The following is a 14,945-nucleotide window of genomic DNA, read 5'->3' on the forward strand; positions in this document are numbered from 1 at the left end:
ATTTTTCATCACAGTGCAAGGAATACACTTCAGAGCAGCATTTATTTAGTTCAACTTTACAAAATAGCTCTATAGGGAAAACATATTTCTATGAATTTCTGTATTGGATAATCTTGTTTTTTAACATTCTTTTCTGAGCATTATTGATACAGTATTAAAAACCCTTTTTCTCTTTCACATGAGGAAGATAATTGTTTTGTAAGTTGTTTTTTTTATGTGAGAAGTAACCATTTGTTTTCTTCCTCATCAATAAAACATTATCCAAAAGCCTGGGGAACCTTTTTATATTTTTGCTCATATATTATCAACAACTAAACTTGAATCACTACTTAAGATTGAATATACTCTACGTACAGTTATGGTATAAAATCTAATTTTGTTACCATAAATCCATTTCAATACAAAGTGAACAAACATGATGTCTGTTAATTCTTTGAATATTTTGGTTAATAGCAGTAAAAAAACAAAAAAAAAGCTTGCATCCTTCATGAAAGAAAAAAGAGAAGCGGGAACAGAGAGAAAAAAAACTTTTATATAAACTCTAAATGTAAATTTTAAGCAGCTTTTATTCTCCAAAACTACAGCTGGCTTCCCTTCAGAAATGTTTTTAGCAAGGGATGTTAATGTCGTTTTCAGAGGAAAATTAATTAGGAATCAGCTCTTTTGCCTTCAAAGTCCCCAGTGCATCCAGCACTGCACTTTATGTTGCGAATTAACACACATTCACAATCGGCATGCCTGCTGGGCTTTGTGGACTTTATCAACCCTACACCAACTCAACGTTTGCGTCGTGCTCATATTCAGACCCTCAGGCTTTGAATAGGGATTCATAAACTATTTTACGGAATATTAATCATCCTTTGCCACTGAATGACTTGCAAGCAAGTGCAATTTATCTGTGTCCTCCCCAACGGTTACAGCTGAATTACGAAAGTGTTCCCACCTCTGTCAAACTTAAATGGTGTATTTATGTGTACATATTCTTATTTGCATATTGAGACCTTCTTGTGGGGCTTGCTAAGATTACACACAGCATTCTGGTTCACTTTTGATGGGTAATATCCCCCAAAAGATGCATTAATGGTTGTGTAAACAGTAGAGTCAACGTTGCTGTGAAGGTCAGCTTTTAAAGAGCAACAACTAGGTCAGAAACATGCAGCCTCATGATTTACCTGCAATAAACAGCAGCCAGAGCAACTTTAGTCTTAAAGATAAATGGTCTGTACTAGTAGAGCACCCTAGAAAGTCTGTGGTTTATCTTAGTCATTCACACACTGTTGGTGGTAAGTTGTACTGCAGCCTCAACTTCTGACAGAAGTGAAACAAGGACACAGGGGTGCAACTGCATACTTTTTGAGGTGTATGCAAACATGTCATCGGCGCCCCTCCCCCCTCAGGTTTAATATGTCCATGTAGCTCTCCCTTATTCATGCACTTATAAAATAAAGTAATTAAATTAAAACCATCATGGTATTTAGGCTTTTGTTGCCTCCCTAATGTTATTATTCCTAGAATAATAACATTAGTAAGAAAGCAATTAAAAAAGAATGAAACAAAAAATAGGCCAGTATTTTATCATTTAATATTTAAGTGAGCCAAAGAGCCACTTCCGCCAACCTCTAGAACCAGTATGGGCTGCAGGTCTGAGGCATTTTGTTAGCATGTTTTCCTTCATTCTTATAGCTTGATAGGAAAGCCTTTTCTGCTAAAATAAAATCTTTAGTGTATGTCAGATGTAGTACACATTGCATATTGATCTGTTTAGCTAACGTAAGACTGTGTAGCAGACAGGCTTCAAGGTGTAGAAGTTGTATCAGTACTGCTATTATGCTGTACTTAGCTAACGGGAAGCCTCTGTTTGTGAGACGGCCACGCATGTGACCACGTAGAATGGGCATCAGCCAATGAAAAGCAGTCCATTGTCTTTCAACCACTTTGAAAAGCTTTTCTTCATCCCTCCAACATCTTTATCCCTCCCCTTCTTCCTTATTCTGTTTTGCGCCCCAGAGGTTTTTTTTCTGCTGCCCATCTTTAGTTCCATGTTGTCGAGTGCATTACTACCATTCAAATTTGAAAGAAAAAAAAAAAAAAACGCATCCCAGCGTGTTCTCAAAGGGGAGCGTGTCCAAGCTACCTGTATATGTATGAGTGTATGGGGAGTGGGGGAAGGGGCGACAAGAGGGGTAGTGAAAGAACAAGGGATAGGGGTTTCCTCCATTACTGATCATTTCATGCATGCTTAAACAGGTTTTAAATACAGAAAATACTGACGAGAAAAATATTCCCCACATCGTTTTGGTGCCCCCTCTACTGTGGCGCCCCTATGCATTGCATACAGTGTATACCCACTTTTTGCACCACTGCAAGGACACATCGACTGACAGATGAAGCAGGGGTGCAAACCAGCAACCCACCAGTTACAGAATGACTATACCTCCTTGGTTAGGAGTTTATTATCTGTTCATTCATCTGACACCCCAGATGAGGGGATAATTCTAGGACAGTCAAGTTAAATCCAGTCAAAGGAGAGCCAGTACAGGTAATTATCTAAAACAATCTCAAACATTCATAATGATCAAATAATATTTTCACTGTTTTCACGCCCTAACTTTTGCATGAGATATCAAGACTTTTTTTTAACTTAATTTCCATCTATCTGGGTGTAACTATAATTTGAAATTCAAGCATGTGAAGATGCTTTACTGAATAAAGGAACATGTGATGAGAAGCCATTTTTATGAACAGGAACCTGAACAGAGGTACTTAATACAGTGGCCCATGAGTGTGTAATTAGTAATTTTTTATTTTTTTTTATGACGGACGTAATTTTGCCAACCACTGATAATCAGAATTCAATCAGCAGATCATGATTGACTGCCCTTATCAATTAGCTTTTACATGGCAATGTGTGCACTTTGTGGTCTAACAAAGGGCCCCATCTGTGTGTGTCCAATTATATGGCCCCCCCACCACATGGTGCAGAAAAGCGTGCCCCTCTGAAACACGGTGCTCCAGACAGGGTGTTTCTCACGGAGCACACACACACACTGTGCAAGAAAAAAAAAAAGACGGGACCATCTCACCCTTTACTTTGATCTTGTATCATTTCACCCAGTCATCTCTCTGTTCAATCAACCTGGACCACCTGATCGATTCTGCCATCTCATTCTGCATTCTGTCACTTTCTCTTTCCAGCTGAAACTAACTCCATCTCTCTCCATCTTGTCCATAAAGTGGGGGTAATTACCTTATTACAGCCACAACAGGGGTCCGAGGAACTGAAACACTTGATCATGCATTAAGGGTGACTGCAGGAGGGCATTAGGGCTGGGTGGAGTCAGAAGAAGTTGGGGTAAAATAAGATTTGGTGTGGAGAGTAAATTATTGCAAGTAGAAGGACAAGAAGGACAAAACCACTATCTTCATGTAATGGGTTGTAACTCCTGCAGATGGTATGATATAAAAAAAATAAAGAATAAACAGAGTACATCTACAGGAAAGGATTGACTGACTGGAAACAGAGAAGCAGACTAATGTATTTCAGACAGCGCCAAATCAACTTGGAGCAGGAGATGGAGAGAAAGACCGGAAAAGAAGAAACAAAAAGAGGTTGTTTCTGTCAATAAAAGCAAGAGGGAGTGTTTGCAAGCCGACGGGCTCCCTGTGGCTGGTTGTGTACTTTGTTTAGCTTGACTTGAAGGGCTGGGCAGAATGTTTGGCATGATGAGATTTAATGCAACTCTGTAGCGAGCTGCCAGTGGGAATGTGACTGGTGGCAGAAACAGCACAAGATGAGACAGCTGCAGCTAAAGAAGCAGTATTGTGCAGAAAGGGGATTTGTTTTGTAAATTTAACAATACATTTTAAAAAAGAATGAAGGCAATATGTACTGGGTGGCCGCTTAAAGGCACTGCTGGCTAAAGTTGTCTGTTTGAATCAATACTTGTTACTGTAATCAATTGGCAGCAGATGGGTACAGCTAGTAAGGAATTCAGCTGAAACATGAGTGGTCAGCCGTATGCCACTTAAGCAGAGTGCATTAGAGGCCCCGGCCCAAAACAAAAACATCAATTAGTGCCTGTGTCTGTGGGTGTTTCTGTATCCGCTCACACTCCTGGCAGATCACATGTTCATGAATCCTCTAAGTTCATTTGAGGCAGAACAATACTCCATATCCATTCCATTGTGAGTTACACGTGACTCGCAGAAAGAGAAAGAAACTTGTAATGTCTTTATCGTCATGTATCATCTTGACCTTGTGGTCATTTGTCATCACTTTCAAAATGTGGGGGAGTGCTGATGCAGCAATGGACAATGTGAAAGCTTCTAGTCTCATGTGATCATAGCGCACACTTTGGTGAGTCATTCGGAAGCACAGGGGAGCTGCTGGTGAAACTCTGATAAAATCTGCATTTTTTTGCTACCTCTAACTCATTTTCTTCTAGGATTGCCTTGTTTTTAGCACCCACGCATGTCCCCGATGTGTTCATTAGGATGGGCAGGGATAGTTTTCTTTCACATGTAATGTTTTACATGAAGGCCATGTATAACTCTGGTCTAATCTGACCAGAGCTCCTTCTTCAACATGTTTCTGTCCCCCTTACATGTGTTAGGTCAAACTTCACCTCTAATGGTGTTAAATGAGAAATTGTTTCCTTCTTGTGCCTCTTCTGTCACTGCAAGATTTCTGAAGTGTGCACTTGTTAGTGTGGCAAAAGTGGCAGCTCGGCTGATACACTTGCGTCGACTTAGTGTCACATACAAAACTATTCAATGTGGACATTTTGCCCCCTGAGCAGTTTACTGGTGACATGGGCAGCCACATGGTTGGTCACAAAGTCGTGAACACCAAGTTTCCCTCCCCCCAATTCCATCAGTTCAGTCATCAGTTTACTGTACAACACAAAGTATTAAACTGTGAAAAATTACCTTTGTGCGGATGTGTCCATTGTATGTTCGCTTTGAGTGAAATGTGCATTGTAAAGTACACCCGAGCAAGTGGGGGCCTTCGCCCTACCCTTTTCTTATTGCACTAGACTGATCAAACATCGAGTGATTACATCAAGTGGCTAATTTTCAACAAGATGGAGCCATAACCTCAGAATTTCCAATGAATACATTACTGCATCACAACTGTTATATGAGCATTTTGGCTTTTGAGAGGGAAACTGTAACGCAAAAAACATGTCAGCTTCCTCTATGCGCTTATGTAAGTTTAAATGATTGAATTAAATGAATTTCCCATCTGTCAGTAACATTTCTCTTTTTATCACAGGATCATTCTTGCGCCTTTGGCACCCCCCTTTCTCCTTTTCATCTTTCCAATCGCATCTCTGACTGTAGAGAAGCCCCCTGCTCATCTGCATGCTGAGCATCTTGGTTCCAGCTGCGAATGAAGGATTGAAATGGAAATTGGGAATGGAAGAAAGCACAGTAATGCTCCTCAAACACATATACAGACTCCCAACTGACAACCAGCCTAGCGGAGAGAGAAAGGCAATAAGTATGGGAGAAATTTTGGAAATTTAAGCACCAAAAGGAGAAGATTGAGAGGGAATGCAGACGATCAAGAAAGCATGCCTAAGCTACTGAAATAGTAGATCAAGAGCTTCTCTCACTGTCTGATACAGATACAAAGGTGCTCTTCATGCACACACACACACAGTATAATGGACGAGACAAGATTCATGTGAACAAACTTAGACAGGCCTGAGAAACGGCCAGACCTTGAACCTGGGCAGCTGAAGGAGTAGACATGCGATTTCTGAAAGGGTTGGTTTGTTGTGTGTACATATGTGTAGGTAACATTGTGTACTGCCAAACAGAAATGTACATCTCTTGTCTGATAAATGTGCAAAGTTGAGTTGAATGTTATCTGCAAAACTGCAGGACATTTTTAACAATGAGTTGTTGTCAAAGAATGGGAGTGGTTCCTGTCAGCTCAGAAAATACGAATGTTCATCAGAAAATCCAGCGCTTTATCAGAACTGGCAGCAAAAAAAAAAAGACAGATCCTTTTCAGATTAGAATCTGAATATTGAAATGAATCTAAATTCAACATCCACTTTTCAAATGTCAGAGGCCTGCGAGTGCGTTGCATTGCTATTCATGAGATTCCTGTGTCCCGGTGCCACGGCGGAGTGGCGTGTGTTAACCTCAGCTGGAACAGCCAGATGGGGAAAAAGGGAGGGCGATATTGAGCGAGACGGTGAGAGAACTGTATTCGGGAGAAATAATTTAACAGAGAAAACAGAAGCCAGACAGGCGAAACGCTGTATGTGCATTACACGCCACCCACTTTGGTCAGGCCCTAAGGCGAGTGAGTGCACAATGTTAGCTGAATGTTGCATCAAACCCAGCTGGACGTTGCTGCAATATGAAATGCACTCTTAGAAGACCGGTCTCTGCGGTATGCTTTTATTTCCACAGTGGGAAAAATACAATTTCTACTGTTGTTAACAATCAAACACAGATCTTATTTTCAGTTGCTCCTGACATGTAAATGTGACCCAATTTAGTCCCAGAAAGAACCAGAAGCAAAATAATAAAACTAAAGTAAAAAAAACCAAAATGATTATTGAAAAATAATCAGGTTATAGCATAAATGGCTCAGTTATTTGATGCAAATTGTTTATGTTGTAAATGCAAAACAGTCAGAAGTTTCTCCAGAGATGGTTGTTGACAATTAGACACAGGAGGTTTTAATGGCTAACACGTGGTTAACAAGGTTTCTGTTTCTCAGTTTTCCCACGATTGTTAAATGCAGGCATAACCATTTGGGTGCCTTTACAGACAAATGTTTTGTGATATTTTAGGTTAACAGACTAACACTGCTATTCAGAGTAAGTCATTTCTGGAGCAGGACACTTCATTTCTCATGTCTTGGTTGCTTTTATAGTTACAGGTTTTCATGTTTTGCTTCTGTTTAAAGCAACAGTGTTGCTTCAGTAGTCAACAGCCACATGTAAAATGATGCCTTGCTATGGTTTTTCTGACTACAACAGTAATATATATATAAATATCATCCTGCTTCTCACCCTCCCAGCCATGACAAAACGGCATGTAAAACTGCTCTGAGCACTGTTTCTCTAGATGTTTTTTAGACCGTATTCAAATATAAGATTAAAACACAATAGAATGGCCCACTCAGAGGTGGGAGTGGGTGGGTATTGCTTATTTCTATTGACATGCTTCAAAAATGTTCATTTAAATATACAGTATTAACTTGCAGTGCCTTATGCCCATGGGCAGAGCAACAGCACTGTTTGCAAGTGCAATCAGACAAACAATGTTTCTGAATGAGCACAACATAATTGGTTCAGTTATTAGTTACAAATTGTTTAATGCTGTAACTGCAAAGCAGAGTCAGAAGTTTCTCTAGAGATGGTTGGCGAGAATTAGACACAAAGCTTTGATGGCAGATCAGTGGGTAAAAAGCTTTTTCCTTCTCAGTTTTCCCATGGTTGTTTTATGCAAGCATGTCACACAAAAGCAAGGCTTCACAATATGTTAATTAATACATATTTACAAAATAGTAGAGCACATCAAGATAATCCATGTTCATTGTATGCAGCTATATCTTATCAGACAAAAAAAAGCCATTGAAAAGTTGATTTTACGAAATTGGTTAAAAAATATGATCTCGTATAGATTCATTGCATGAGTACCGGTAATATACTACAAGGATTCATTTCTGTTTATTTTGATGATTTTAACTTACAGCTAACAAAAGACCCAAAACATAAATAAGTCTCAGATAAAATTGTAAAAACGAATAACATTTTTTAGATCTGAAATGTTCCAGATCAATATATTCAGATGTATCTGAATATATTGCTACGAAAGGTAAGTGGAAGGAATGATTTGTTCAAACTTGTTCATTACAAGTTTGTGAAGAAAGAGACAAACCAAAGCCAAAATATGCAACCACAACAAAATTTACTGAACGAGACAGGAGAACCAGGAACTCTGCAGAGTGAAAGAGACATGTTATGATTTTAACAGCATGACAAAAACCTGGGAATAGATTCCCAAGGCCTACACACACATGCTCAGGTTATAAATTCTTCTCTAGCAAACGTATAATAAAACCAACCCCATACATCTTGTTGACTGCTGAGGGTAGAGGCTATAGATTCTGAAGAGTGTAGCCATACATTTTTAGGTTAACACTCGCAAAAAGTTCAAATAATCTAAAGATAACTACAGAAACGAGACAAATTTGTGGTGACCTCACAATTCCTCTTTGTTTAATCTCTTGGGATAATCCAGAGTCAACACTTAAACTCTAAATGGCTGTAGCAGAAAAAGGCGGGTTTGTTTTTGCTGATCTATTTCTTGTTGTTTCGGATCATTATTCTGCAAAAACAGGCAATTTACCATTTTCTGCTGTGACCTGTTTATGGCAATTCAGAAAAGGACCCTCACGCTGGACAGGTTGGCAGTCTGCGCATATTCAAAATATATTCAATATACTTCTAATCCAAAGCCACCTGGATTGTTTGTTGCTCAGTCTCATCTAAGGAAAGCCAGCAGTTCAAGTTAAAGTCCAGTAGAGTTTAGCTAACTCCATATGTTTGTTTGTAATGGTAGGACAGATGGGTCAATTTTTTCTGTCATCTTTCTGAACAAATTTTTCTGCACATAGATAACGTCTAATGGTTGGTATGGCAACTTGGTGACCTCAGTATGCCAGTCTCTGCTGAAGTAAGCTCTAGACATTTTTTTTATCTCCCACAAAATTCTGTTGACTAGTAGAAATATACGGTTAGTGGCATCACAAATGACTTAATTTTACATTCCTAAGACCATGATAATTTAATAAAATGCATGAAATAAAATATCCTTCAGAAATATTTATGTGCCACTTCTGATCTTGCTTTAAAATAGTCATTACCATATGATTTAAAAGAGCTTTTGAAATATATGGAGTCATTAAGAATGTTAACCTACCACACAAACCAGTTCTGAATGGCAAATAGGAAAAAACAAACATAAGGCAAAAACATTTTTATAGCACTGTACTTTTCAGTCTTATATTTTTCATTAAAAACATCATTTCAAACCTTAACTTTTGTTAGATTGAAAGATTTCTTTGCCCTAAATTTATCTCTGCAAAAAAAAATTAACAATTTTTGAGCCAGAAGTTTTATGTTCATGCTAAACCCCATACAGAATCCATCTCAGCGGAAGGTCTTAAAATGCAAGATGAGCCGACAGTTTCATCCCAAGAAGTATCTCTAACATCTTCACATTCACGCAATTTTTAAACCTTTTTTTTTTCCAGTTAGGTGACCTCGATCTGAGATGTGTGGGTATTTAGGCTGAGCATCCAGGAATCTGGTAGAAGCTGCTCTGTTGGCCGAGTTCTTAAAAGATTTGGACACTTTCTGACACTTACTTGGCATTTCTTTGAAGACATGCCATCTCTCCCACAGACATAGATAGTGGAAGTGGTAGAGAAATGCAAGGCTGGAAAAACACAAAGTTTCTTCCATAACATTCAGCTACAGTGTCCAGTATCTCCACAGCCGTTCTGTGTCACGCTGTCTCTCTCTGTCACTCTTTTGTTCTGCACTGAAGAAGCCGTGCACCCAAGGCATCAAAGTATGACTGACTTTTAAGCTTCTGAGCGAGCACACACTGAAGAAATAATACAGGCTTTCCACATAAACACGTGCACATATTGCACACCGTGCAATTGAGACAGTTCGGCCGGCTGAGCAGACAGCATCTGTTCTGCACCCCGTCATCCTCCCTTTGTACCCCACCCTGTGTGACAGGTGGAGGGGATTCAGACTCAAAAGCTAAGCAGCCACACACTCAAGTCACTGACACACACACACACACACACGCCCCCACACCAGTGTGCAAACACACCTGCTGGGGGCCGTGCAACAGCGCCGTGTGGTGCCAGGCAGACTGAGCGGCACGTTGCATGTTTACACCACCTGCTCTCAGGCCAAACAGGATGAGGAATTAGAGTTGACAGCACACAGATGAACAGCAACACACATATAGAAGACAGATGTACATAGCACCCTCTGTCAAGTCTTTTTTTCACACACAAAATGAAACACTGTCAGCTGCTCTTAGATGCAGCAGCAGAGGTGGTGTGTGACCCTGACTTCTATCCAGGCAGGGGTCAGTTACTGATATCAAGGTAAAGATTTTAAAAAGTTGCCAGCATGGAGGAGCAAATGTTTTCTGCTGAACCATTCCTAAAATATAATGTTCTTTTCTAACAGTGAAAAGGGTAAAAAGTGTTGGAGTTCCTTCCAGATGTATATAGCTTAGGGTAGCTTCACAGCAGATACTGTAAGTTGGATTGTAGTGTTTCTCCACTTTTCCTCTTGACTATAAAAAATATATTTTCCAAATGAAATGCATAATTTATTTCGCAGGTAAAACCATTCTGATGTCTAGTTCAGTCACGATGTGACAGTTGAACAGTTGTGTGTTCTAGACTGGACTGTCAAGTCAGAAATCTTTGTGAAGTTTAGGTCAAACATGACATGTTTCTTTTAAACATGTTTAATTGGCTTAATTTAGTAATCAAATCATCTGATAAAGTGAATGTTGGGCTTTTGTTAGTTGTGAGCCATAATCATCGAAAATGCCTAAAATATCTACATTTCTATGTAATGATCTAAATTTTAAAATTTTTGAATTGATTTAACATTTTCAGTGGTATTATGTGCATTTCTGCATAAAACCAAAATCAAAATAAACTAACAAACTGGAGTAATTGTAAATAACTTTGGCCACAGTAGGAATAATTTCTTAAGTAAACTATTTAGATCCTATTACATACTTTCAAAGTATGAATATATTTTTTTTAATTGAATTTTTAATCTCACACCAACCCATGCTTACTTTTATCACATGGAAAGTTTTCTTAGTGAAGCTCACCTCTTCAGTGAAACAGCTTTGACCTTTTAGCCCATAATTTCTGTAAATAGTCCAGCAAACAAGGACAAACCCACTGTAGACGGCATGAAACACACAGTATGCCGATTTGAGATTAGATCACCACCAACGGCTTAAGATTCAATATCAAGCGCACAAGGAAGATTTAACTTTCTTCTCAAGTAAGATTTGGTTTTAAAATTCCAAAGTAAAGTGAAACTTGAAATCATTCTTCAAATATGAACACAATGCAGATTATGAGAAAACATTGCATTTCCCAAACAGGAAGCATAGTTGTTATCCTTACTGGGCAGGCTGCATCTGCATTCCCCCACTCCTCTATTGACTCAATGTGACAGGGCTCTGGGAATGCCGGGAAAACTTTCTGGGGAATGTCATGTCTTCAGAGAAAACATGCCACAGGGCATGAAGCTGTGGGCTGACAGTGTGTGTAGGCTGTCCTGATAGCGCTTCTATTTGGAGAGGCTTGTGCTGCAGTGAGGCATTTCTTAGTTATCTACGCCTTCCAGCCCCGAGGAGGTGAGAGGCAGGTCTGCTTCCATTCCCGGAATGATCAGGCTCCCGGCTGCCAGAGACCTGGCTGAGAGAGGGCGAGCGAGAAGGTGCAGCCACCCCCATACCAGCGCAGGGCCCTGACTAACTACTTGGGTGTGCATTTGTTAAATGTGGTAATTGCTCATGCCTGCTGATAATGACAAATGGTGCACAAACAAGTTGACTGACTGCAAAGGAAATTGCCTGGAAAAAAGGCATATATTCTCCCTATATAAAGATAAAATCTACAGCCACATTCATGGACAGTGTGGAGAACAGAAGTAAGTGTGTCGAGATTCCACACATTTCTGTCTTCCACTCAAGGACATGTTGCTTCTTCTCTCCTCTAAATTACAGGGTAGAAGGAAAAAGCACAATCAGGATGGGAGGAGTGGGGGGTGAGTACCGGAGGAGGGGGAATGGACAAGGTAGGAAACAATGATGGGTTCAGGTGTTTAGAAACAGCTGTTCTCCAAATAAAAACAGCAGGGAGTGGGCGGACGGAGGGCCGAAAGAAGGGAAGATTGAAGGATGAGGGAGCTAGGATAGCAGCATGAAAAGACTACGATGTATTCTCAGAGAGAAGTGCAGAATAATTGGAGACTGTTATGACATAGAAAAAAAATAAAAAGACAGCTGTACACACTCAGTCCGGCGGGACAGCACACAATGCACTGTGTACTGTACACACATTGATAGAGAAGTTGACAGACTGGGAAACACAGTAAGGCTTACTGTCAACAAATAAAATATCTTCCAAACACAGGAGTCAGAAAATACTCGCTTTGCAGTCAGGATGAATAGAGAGCTGAGCTTCACGGTGCAGATCCTCCAAAATTCCCTCAAATTAACTAAATAAGCCTTGTGTAACATCATTACATCCACTTATACATGGAAACTAGTGCTTTACAACTCCATCTTCAAGTCCAGATGAGGAAGATTAGTGATAATAAATGCCAAATGCTAATTTAACAACCTATTCTAATTAAATTCAAATATTGAAATGGGTTTTCAAGGATTTGCTTTCATTACCAAGTGATACATTTCAGCTGTTTATTTCACTGCTTTAAAAAAATGTTGAAGATTTATCCAACAATCCATCCATCCATTTTCTTTGCCCGAGCCACCTCAACTGGCTCCTCTCACAGCGGCTCTACTCTGAGTCCCTTCCGGATGACTGAGCTTCTCACCCTATCTCTAAGGAAGAGCCCAGTCACCCAACGGAGAAAACCAATTCTGGTCGCTTGTATCTGCGATCTCGTTCTTTCCGTCCTGACCCAAAGCTCATGACCTTAGATGAGGGTGGGAACGTAGATCGACCGGTAAATCGAGAGCTTCTCTGGTCTCTCTTCACCATGACAGACCGGTACAGCGCCCGCTTCACAGCAGATACTGCGCCAATCCATCTGTCGATCTCCCGCTCCCTTCTTCCTGAACAAGATCCCGAGATAGTTGAACTCCTCCACTTGGAGCAAGACACCCTGACTTACCCACCCAGCCCCCCGACCCGGAGAAGGCACTCTACCCTTTTCCGGCTCAAGACCATGGCCTCGGATTTGGAGGCACGGTTCGCTTCACACTCGGCTGCGAACCGCTCCAGCGAGAGCTGCAGATCACGACCTGATGAAGCCAATACTACTTCATTTGCAAAAAGCAGAGACGTGACCCAAAACGAAATCCCTCACTTGGCTGTGCCTCGAAATTTGGTAATGAACAGAATCTGTGACAAAGGGCAACCCTGGCGGAGTCCAACTCTCACCGGAAACGAGCCCGACTTACTGCCGGCAATGCGGACCAGAATCTGAAACCGGTCATACAGGGACCTGACAGCCCGTATCAAAGGGCCCAGTACCCCATACTCCCGGAGTTAGTTAATTTGCTAGCAATATGGGAATGTGCTAGCTAAAAATTGACTGGAAGGAAAGTGCTTTGTAGAAAACATGCGCATGATACAAGGATGACTGTAGCCTTGACACAGCCAGTCGGTGCAAACATGACTCTGGGGCTGCTGTCCTGCAACATTTTTATGTAACCCTGGTTCAACACACCTAAATTATGCGGGTAAATTACCTCCTTAGTATGCAGGTAAGTTTCCAGAGTTCAACTAATGACCTAATTATTTAGTTCAGGTGTAGAGACCTCGAAGAGACACAGACCCCTCATCTAGGGTAATGGTTCCAACTCTCAAATCCCTGTTTAGCCACATATAAACCCTCCTAGTTACTGAAAGAATACTTCAGTCAGTCCCTACATCTGGAGCAGTTTATCAAGACAAAATCCATGCTAGTTGAGGAAGTTAGAATTTCTTGGTTTGTCATTTGGAAAGCCAGTTCATCTGGTAATGTTTGCCTATTTTTTCCTCTACTTTATAGATTTAATTTTCGAGCAGCAACAGCCCACACTGCTAAAAGTACCTATATCAGGTCTAATAGCTATGTTATCACCAAGATTAATGGACCAGCAAACTGCCACACCTGAATCCCATAGAGTATTGTGAAGAGGAGACCCCAATCACAGAACAATGCAATTAAATAAAAGCTGCTCTATGCCTTTTTGCATCAATGTAATCCACAATAAAGAAGCCCCAATCAAGATGTAATAATGCATGGATGGGTATTATAGTTGGCTAAATTTTCGGCATTAAAAATTCTATTCCTATTCAAATTTTAATCGACTTTAAAATAGCTGCAAGTCATAAACAGAAACTAAATAGAGCACAAAGAGTAATTCATTTCCTGTAAGTTTAATTTCCAAACCATCCTTTTTGCTGACATTCATCTGTACTTTGTGCATTTCCCACACCCCTTGAAGCTGCTGCAGTTCGTTTCTGTGATACTCAGCCAATCTTGACAGCTTTTATACTTTTAATCCAATTTTGGTTTCAATATTTTTTAAAAGGCCTTATAAATAAGTACTGCATAAAAATGTGGTTCAGGAGTAACAGCTTTTATATGCAAAAAGAAAATGGAGGCATCTCTGTCCAAGATGATTCATATTCTGCAGGCTTTGGCACCCTCTACAGGATGGTAGACACCCAGTTAAATTAAGCGTCTTGTGCCCCGTCTCAATAAGGTTTAATTAGCAGTGCAGACAGCCTCTTAAGCAAACCCAGACAGCCAAACCAAAACAAAAAGGGAAACAATACAATAAAAAAAAAATACCTTTGTACTGCTAAAATAGTTTTATGAATAAATGGACTTAAAATAAGGCTTTCCTACATAAAAAGAAAAGGTTTGTGAAAATTTTAAAAGAAATTAGTTTTAAGTCCAACATAGTAAACAGATCATTTCTTTTATTAAAATTAAGTGTAATTTTAACCTCCAGGTGGCACTGTGGTCCCCTGTATATTTTACTTGAAGATAAACTGTGCTGCTACTAAAAAAATCTAATCATCTGCTATTATTGTTCTTAAAACATTTGCTCATCATGGGATGACAACCAAATCTCTACAAGCTGAAAAAAGGCAACAGGTAAACACAGTG

Source organism: Gambusia affinis, linkage group LG05 (genome assembly GCF_019740435.1).
Source record: "Gambusia affinis linkage group LG05, SWU_Gaff_1.0, whole genome shotgun sequence".
NCBI lineage: Eukaryota > Metazoa > Chordata > Actinopteri > Cyprinodontiformes > Poeciliidae > Gambusia > Gambusia affinis.